Source organism: Apis cerana, unplaced genomic scaffold (assembly GCF_029169275.1).
Source record: "Apis cerana isolate GH-2021 unplaced genomic scaffold, AcerK_1.0 scaffold1_AcerK, whole genome shotgun sequence".
In the NCBI taxonomy this organism is placed as follows: Eukaryota; Metazoa; Arthropoda; class Insecta; order Hymenoptera; family Apidae; genus Apis; species Apis cerana.
The window spans coordinates 140,001-147,500 of NW_026893559.1; the positions used below are offsets into that span (position 1 = coordinate 140,001).

Sequence of the window (7,500 nt, forward strand, 5' to 3'; positions counted from 1 at the left end):
ATGACCAACACTAGATTCAGGAAATTTCTCTTCCTCTGCGCGGAGATGCCATAATTTGTCGTCTCGAAAAGGAAACGAAACGAAAGAAAAGCCTCGCCAAAGAGAATCGTACTCGTCCTCATCTTACGTATCCTATTATCTCCGTGGAGTCTTCGATCTCTGGTACGAAAACGTATCGCTTAAGGACTCGCGTGCACGTTGATGTGACGGTCCAGCGGATAGTTCCGACAGAGTATGACACACACGAAGGAACGGAGTGGGTATTCCGATTCCTGGGGCTCTTCTCTCTCTCTCTTTCTTTAACAATCTCGACGAACGGCAATCATCACGCGCCATCAAGGGATCTCTCTTCCCTCCTCTCTCGATATTAAACTCCCATATTTTATCCTTTCTCACAGTATCGCAGAAATATTAATTTCAGACGACGTTAGGGGCGCGGTATGTAATCGTGATCCAAAGACGGACGAATCGAAGCAGTGGCGGGTACGAAATAACGTTGAAAACGAGCACGAAGCGGTGAAACACGGGCGGTCATCCGTTACGTAAAACGGACGACTCACGACACCGAGAACACTCACGCAGGTCCGTGACATTTTTCATTGTTACATACCACACGCTAGCACATGCATTTCGATTCTGTAGTCTCGGTCACGACCGCGACGAACGCCAACGAACGTCCAACAATCGCTCGTACGTCGCGCATCTTCCTCCTTGTAACTTGTCCTTTCCTCGATTTTTGACACCCGACTCGGAAACGTTCGATTTTAAAGAACGACGGCGGGGATTACAAAAAAAGAGAGAAAAAAAGGATCAAATGTACGAAGAGTAACGATACGCAACGCAAGCAGTATTTGGGTTACGTGAACGACCTCAGCCAGGCGTGGTCCAGGAATTGTATCCGTGGACCGCAATGTGCGTTCGAAATGTCGATGTTCATGTGTCCTGCAGTTCACACGTTGACGCGCAATTAGCTGCGTTCTTCATCGACCCACGAGCCAAGTGATCCACCGTTCAGGGTAATCGTATTTTTCTTTTTTATTTTTTATATTAAGGAAACGACGAGGATACCCCGATACTGAATCCTTTCTTTTTTTTTTTAAACCGTCGCTCAACCTGGAGAGAACGACTCTTCTTCGAAGCATGGTCGCAGAGCCCATACGCTTAAAAAAATTCGATATTGAAAACTATAATTCGTTCAGGTATATATTGCATTCTCGATAAAATTCGATGGGATACGAATTTCGGTTGGCCTCGAGCGGTCTTACCTCCCAATTTCCGAAGCGAATATCCGCTAACGGTACGGGTGTCCGACTCACGACACGATGGCCTCTCTGTATAACCGAACATAATTCGATATTACCTCTGAACGAACAACGTTTCAACTTTTAAATAAGAAGCGATAAAATCGGGCTCACGTCGACGCGATGCATCTTGGTTTCGCCGTTCTTGGTTTCGTCGGTTTAAAGCTTACAACGACGACGACCATCACACCATCCACCCATGGGTAGGAAGCACGATTCGAGAATGATTATAGCGTATAAGAGAAAAGAGGTCGAACTGGTATCCATCGAAGAGAACGTCGCGAAACAAAGTTCGACGGCGGCTCGTCCATCCTTCGATTTCGTTTTACTATCGACGCGCTACTTGTCCTTACCGCTTTTTCGATTATCATTATCTCGACAGCTTCGTTCGATCCCAAAGTCTTGGTGTGCGGTCTCGTCCATCTCCCGTTTTATAACGGGAGCTCAGGCAACGAAAATAAAAAAGAGAAAGGAGGTACAGAAATGTGAATTTGGTACTTTTCTTGCACGTATCTATATACATACACATACGCAACGCACGCATATACGTTCATAAAGACGGCGGGTCTATTTAAAAAAGACCTCACGCAAGCGCCTTATTGTGTTGTCAAGCCATTTGTCATTTTATTTTTGTGTTTTCAATATATTTCAGTAGGGACGTAATGTTATTAAAGCGGCGGGTCATTTTAAAATTCGACCTCACGCAAGCGCTTTTTTTTCTTTTTTATCATTTTGTATATACCATTATGCATATACATACGTGATACGTACACGTACGTGCAAACCGTACCTTTATAAATCTTTATTAAAAATATACATCATCGAGACGGCGGATCGCGTCCGTATATGCATCCGTAAACGCACACACGACGACGACGATCTCACGCAAGCGTCCCTTTGTATCTTTTTGCGTACCATAACGACATTCATCTCGTCGAGACGGCGGGTCCGTTTATTCGATAAATAGACCTTCACGCAAGCGTCTCTTCGAGCTTATTTATCGTTATTCCTCTCTCTTCGTGTCGAATTTTCGTGTCTGGTAAGAAAAAAATTCGAAAATGATCGAAATCAACGGATACAACGGACGGAAGGGATTTCTTTTTCTTTCCTCCTCACGTAAGCCATCGTTCCGTGATTTCATTATTCGTTCGATGTACAAAGTACATTTTGGTATTTGGTAATGGAATCGAAATTCCATTTTATCCTTCTCCTTGTTTATCTCTCTTTTTGTTACGCATTCTCTTTTGTATGTTTCATTCGTTAATGATCCTTCCGCAGGTTCACCTACGGAAACCTTGTTACGACTTTTACTTCCTCTAAATGATCAAGTTTGGTCATCTTCCCGGTAACATCGGCAATGCCGAGACATTGGCCGCGCACCAGTCCGAAGACCTCACTAAATCATTCAATCGGTAGTAGCGACGGGCGGTGTGTACAAAGGGCAGGGACGTAATCAACGCGAGCTTATGACTCGCGCTTACTGGGAATTCCTCGTTCATGGGGAATAATTGCAAGCCCCAATCCCTAGCACGAAGGAGGTTCAGCGGGTTACCCGGGCCTTTCGGCCAGGGAAAACACGCTGATTCCTTCAGTGTAGCGCGCGTGCGGCCCAGAACATCTAAGGGCATCACAGACCTGTTATTGCTCAATCTCGTGCGGCTAGAAGCCGCCTGTTCCTCTAAGAAGATTTGTTTGTACGTTGGTAGTAAAACCCCACCGACCGAAGCCGAGGGCCTTCGAGATACCATAAGTTACGTCTATTTAGCAGGCTAGAGTCTCGTTCGTTATCGGAATTAACCAGACAAATCGCTCCACCAACTAAGAACGGCCATGCACCACCACCCACCGAATCAAGAAAGAGCTATCAATCTGTCAATCCTTCCGGTGTCCGGGCCTGGTGAGGTTTCCCGTGTTGAGTCAAATTAAGCCGCAGGCTCCACTCCTGGTGGTGCCCTTCCGTCAATTCCTTTAAGTTTCAGCTTTGCAACCATACTTCCCCCGGAACCCAAAAGCTTTGGTTTCCGGAAGCTGCCCGCCGAGTCATCGGAGGAACTTCGGCGGATCGCTGGCTGGCATCGTTTATGGTTAGAACTAGGGCGGTATCTGATCGCCTTCGAACCTCTAACTTTCGTTCTTGATTAATGAAAACATTTTTGGCAAATGCTTTCGCTTCTGTCCGTCTTGCGACGATCCAAGAATTTCACCTCTAACGTCGCAATACGAATGCCCCCATCTGTCCCTATTAATCATTACCTCGGGGTTCCGAAAACCAACAAAATAGAACCGAGGTCCTATTCCATTATTCCATGCACACAGTATTCAGGCAAAGGTAGCCTGCTTTAAGCACTCTAATTTTTTCAAAGTAACGTATCGGCCCACCTCGACACTCAGTGAAGAGCACCGCGATGGGATATTAGTTGACCGCCCACAAGGAGCTAAGCCCACCGATAGGACGTACCACATAATGCCAGTTAAACACCGCGAGCGGTGAACCGACACTGTGACACACAGATTCAACTACGAGCTTTTAACCGCAACAACTTTAATATACGCTATTGGAGCTGGAATTACCGCGGCTGCTGGCACCAGACTTGCCCTCCAATTGGTCCTCGTTAAAGGATTTAAAGTGTACTATTCCGATTACGGGGCCTCGGATGAGTCCCGTATCGTTATTTTTCGTCACTACCTCCCCGTGCCGGGAGTGGGTAATTTGCGCGCCTGCTGCCTTCCTTGGATGTGGTAGCTGTTTCTCAGGCTCCTCTCCGGAATCGAACCCTGATTCCCCGTTACCTGTTACAACCATGGTAGGCGCAGAACCTACCATCGACAGTTGATAAGGCAGACATTTGAAAGATGCGTCGCCGGTGCTAGATGACCATGCGATCAGCACAAAGTTATTCAGAGTCACCAAAACAAACGATGGACGAACGGACGAGCCGTCCGCCACCGATTGGTTTTGATCTAATAAAAGCATTCCTCCCATCTCTGAGAGGAATTCTGTTTGCATGTATTAGCTCTAGAATTACCACAGTTATCCAAGTAAATGTGTCCACGATCTAATGAACCATAACTGATTTAATGAGCCATTCGCGGTTTCACCTTAATTCGGCATGTACTGAGACATGCATGGCTTAATCTTTGAGACAAGCATATGACTACTGGCAGGATCAACCAGGGATCTTAGTTTATTATTAATATATTTTGCCAATTTTGACATATATATATTTTCGTCGTCGGTGCCCTCACCGATCGACTACAATAGGTCTTTATAAATATTCGAGCACGTATCAAGCATGCTAAACATTTGCAACCTTTGAAAAAATTTAATTTCATAAAGCGCGTAATATAAATTCACGCTGAGGCATATCCCAATGTAATATCAGCACTTCCACAATATGCCCAGTTCATTCACAATTTCAAGAATCATACTTCACAATATCATATATATAAAAATTATAATATAATATTGTGTTTTATTTAACAACGTGGTGTTACAATAACATCGCACGTCGTTTCTTTCTCTCACTTTTACAAACTCAAAGCTCATCATACGAAACGTGTCGTATTGCAAGCCACCAAGAACTATTCGACACGCCCGTACGCCCTAGGGATTTATATATCCTTAGGTGTTAGAAAGGCCCGATCGCTCGAGGCTAAAAGTTGATGCTCAGTCGTACAAGTACACATGGCAAAAGCCATACATACAGGTCACCAGCGTCCCCTATAGGTCGCTTTGCCGCTCAAGAGCCATTCGGTCATAGACACCGACTCGCGGCTATGCAGTGTGGAGAAAGATCGGTAAGAACCGGACAGAAACAGTCGAGAAAGTATTTCCCGAGGAGCGGTGTACCGTATCTCGACCGAGATCGTAGAACGGACACGCGCCCGACGCTGCTCCGCCCGGCCGCACCGGACCGTCGCTTCTCTTACAGTAACCGAACGGCCGGCCACCATGTCGGCGCCGACCGGGCTAATGCACGGCCGCTTATGGTGCAAAACCGCTGTAGCGACAGACCGAGCGGAGGGTACGCTGGAACTTAGACTTCGATCGATGATCATTATCATTATACAAATTGGTAAAAAAAATTACAAATATATTAACAGGATGGTATAAATGAAAGGTCAATAATAGATTTTTTCAAAAAAATTAAATTTTTTTTTCTCGATAAGAAAAGTTACGAAAAATTAATTTTTAATAAAGGAACAAAAAAAATTAACAATATAAAAATTGCAAAGGATAAATATAAATTGATTAATGAAAAAACATACCAGTTATAACGTTATTTTTCGAGAAATTAAGAAAAAATGCCCGAGTCATGTCGGTTCGGTGGCCCGACCGTACGCGCAAAGTCCCCGGTCATGTCGGTTCGCCCGTTCTATATATATCGCTCAGAGTAAAAAAATTATAAGTATATTAACATGACGGTATAAATGAAAGGTCAATATTATATTTTTTCAAAAAAATTAAATTTTTTTTTTCTCGATAAGAAAAGTTACGAAAAATCAATTTTTGATGAAAGAACAGAAAAAATTAACAATATAAAAAATTGCGAAGGATAAATATAAATTGATTAATGAAAAAAAAAACATACCAGTTATAAGGTTATTTTTCGAGAAATTAAGAGAAAAACACCCGAGTCACGTCGGTTCGACCATAGCTCGATCGTACGCGCAAAGTCCCCGGTCATGTCGGTTCGCCCGTCCGTCCTACGCGTATGGCGCAAAGTCCCCGGTCATGTCGGTTCGCCCGTTCTATATATATCGTTCAGAGTTCCCCGGTAAAAAAATTATAATTTATATTAACATGACGGTATAAATGAAAGGTCAATATTATATTTTTTCAAAAAATTAAATTTTTTTTTCTCAATAAGAAAAGTTACGAAAAATCAATTTTGATGAAAGAACAGAAAAAATTAACAATATAAAAATTGCGAAGGATAAATATAAATTGATTAATGAAAAAAACATACCAGTTATAAGGTTATTTTTCGAGAAATTAAGAAAAAACACCTGAGTCACGTCGGTTCGACCATAGCTCGATCGTACGCGCAAAGTCCCCGGTCATGTCGGTTCGCCCGTCTTACGCGTATGGCGCAAAGTCCCCGGTCATGTCGGTTCGCCCGTCCTGCGCGTATAGCGCAAAGTCCCCGGTCATGTCGGTTCGCCCGTCCTACGCGTATGGCGCAAAGTCCCCGGTCATGTCGGTTCGCCCGTTCTATATATATCGTTCAGAGTTCCCCGGTAAAAAAATTATAATTTATATTAACATGACGGTATAAATGAAAGGTCAATATTATATTTTTTCAAAAAATTAAATTTTTTTTTCTCAATAAGAAAAGTTACGAAAATCAATTTCTGATGAAAGAACAGAAAAAATTAAGAATATAAAAATTGCGAAGGATAAATATAAATTGATTAATGAAAAAAAAACATACCAGTTATAAGGTTATTTTTCGAGAAATTAAGAAAAAACACCTGAGTCACGTCGGTTCGACCATAGCTCGATCGTACGCGCAAAGTCCCCGGTCATGTCGGTTCGCCCGTCTTACGCGTATGACGCAAAGTCCCCGGTCATGTCGGTTCGCCCGTTCTATATATATATCGTTCAGAGTTCCCGGTAAAGAAAAATTATAATTTATATTAACATGACGGTATAAATGAAAGGTCAATATTATATTTTTTCAAAAAAATTAAATTTTTTTTTTCTCGATAAGAAAAGTTACGAAAAATCAATTTTTGATGAAGGAACAGAAAAAATTAACAATATAAAAATTGCGAAGGATAAATATAGATTGATTAATGAAAAAAACATACCAGTTATAAGGTCATTTTTCGAGAAATTAAGAAAAAATACCTGAGTCACGTCGGTTCGACCATAGCTCGATCGTACGCGCAAAGTCCCCGGTCATGTCGGTTCGCCCGTTCTATATATATATCGTTCATAGTTCCCCGGTAAAGAAAAATTATAATTTATATTAACATGACGGTATAAATGAAAGGTCAATATTATATTTTTTCAAAAAATTAAATTTTTTTTTCTCGATAAGAAAAGTTACGAAAAATCAATTTTGATGAAGGAACAGAAAAAATTAACAATATAAAAATTGCGAAGGATAAATATAGATTGATTAATGAAAAAAACATACCAGTTATAAGGTCATTTTTCGAGAAATTAAGATAAAAATACCTGAGTCACGTC

At 42.1% G+C, this 7,500-nt stretch overlaps 2 non-coding genes across 2 annotated transcripts; both read right to left on the reverse strand.

Moving 5' to 3' along the window:
• Positions 1–865: 865 nt before the first annotated feature.
• On the reverse strand, positions 866–1,019 carry LOC133667686 (5.8S ribosomal RNA). The gene has a single exon (XR_009833307.1). It is a non-coding gene; the product is annotated as a 5.8S ribosomal RNA (ribosomal RNA).
• A 1,543-nt stretch (positions 1,020–2,562) lies between these two features.
• LOC133667696 (small subunit ribosomal RNA) lies at positions 2,563–4,479 on the reverse strand. Its single transcript, XR_009833317.1, has one exon. It is a non-coding gene; the product is annotated as a small subunit ribosomal RNA (ribosomal RNA).
• Positions 4,480–7,500: the final 3,021 nt, after the last annotated feature.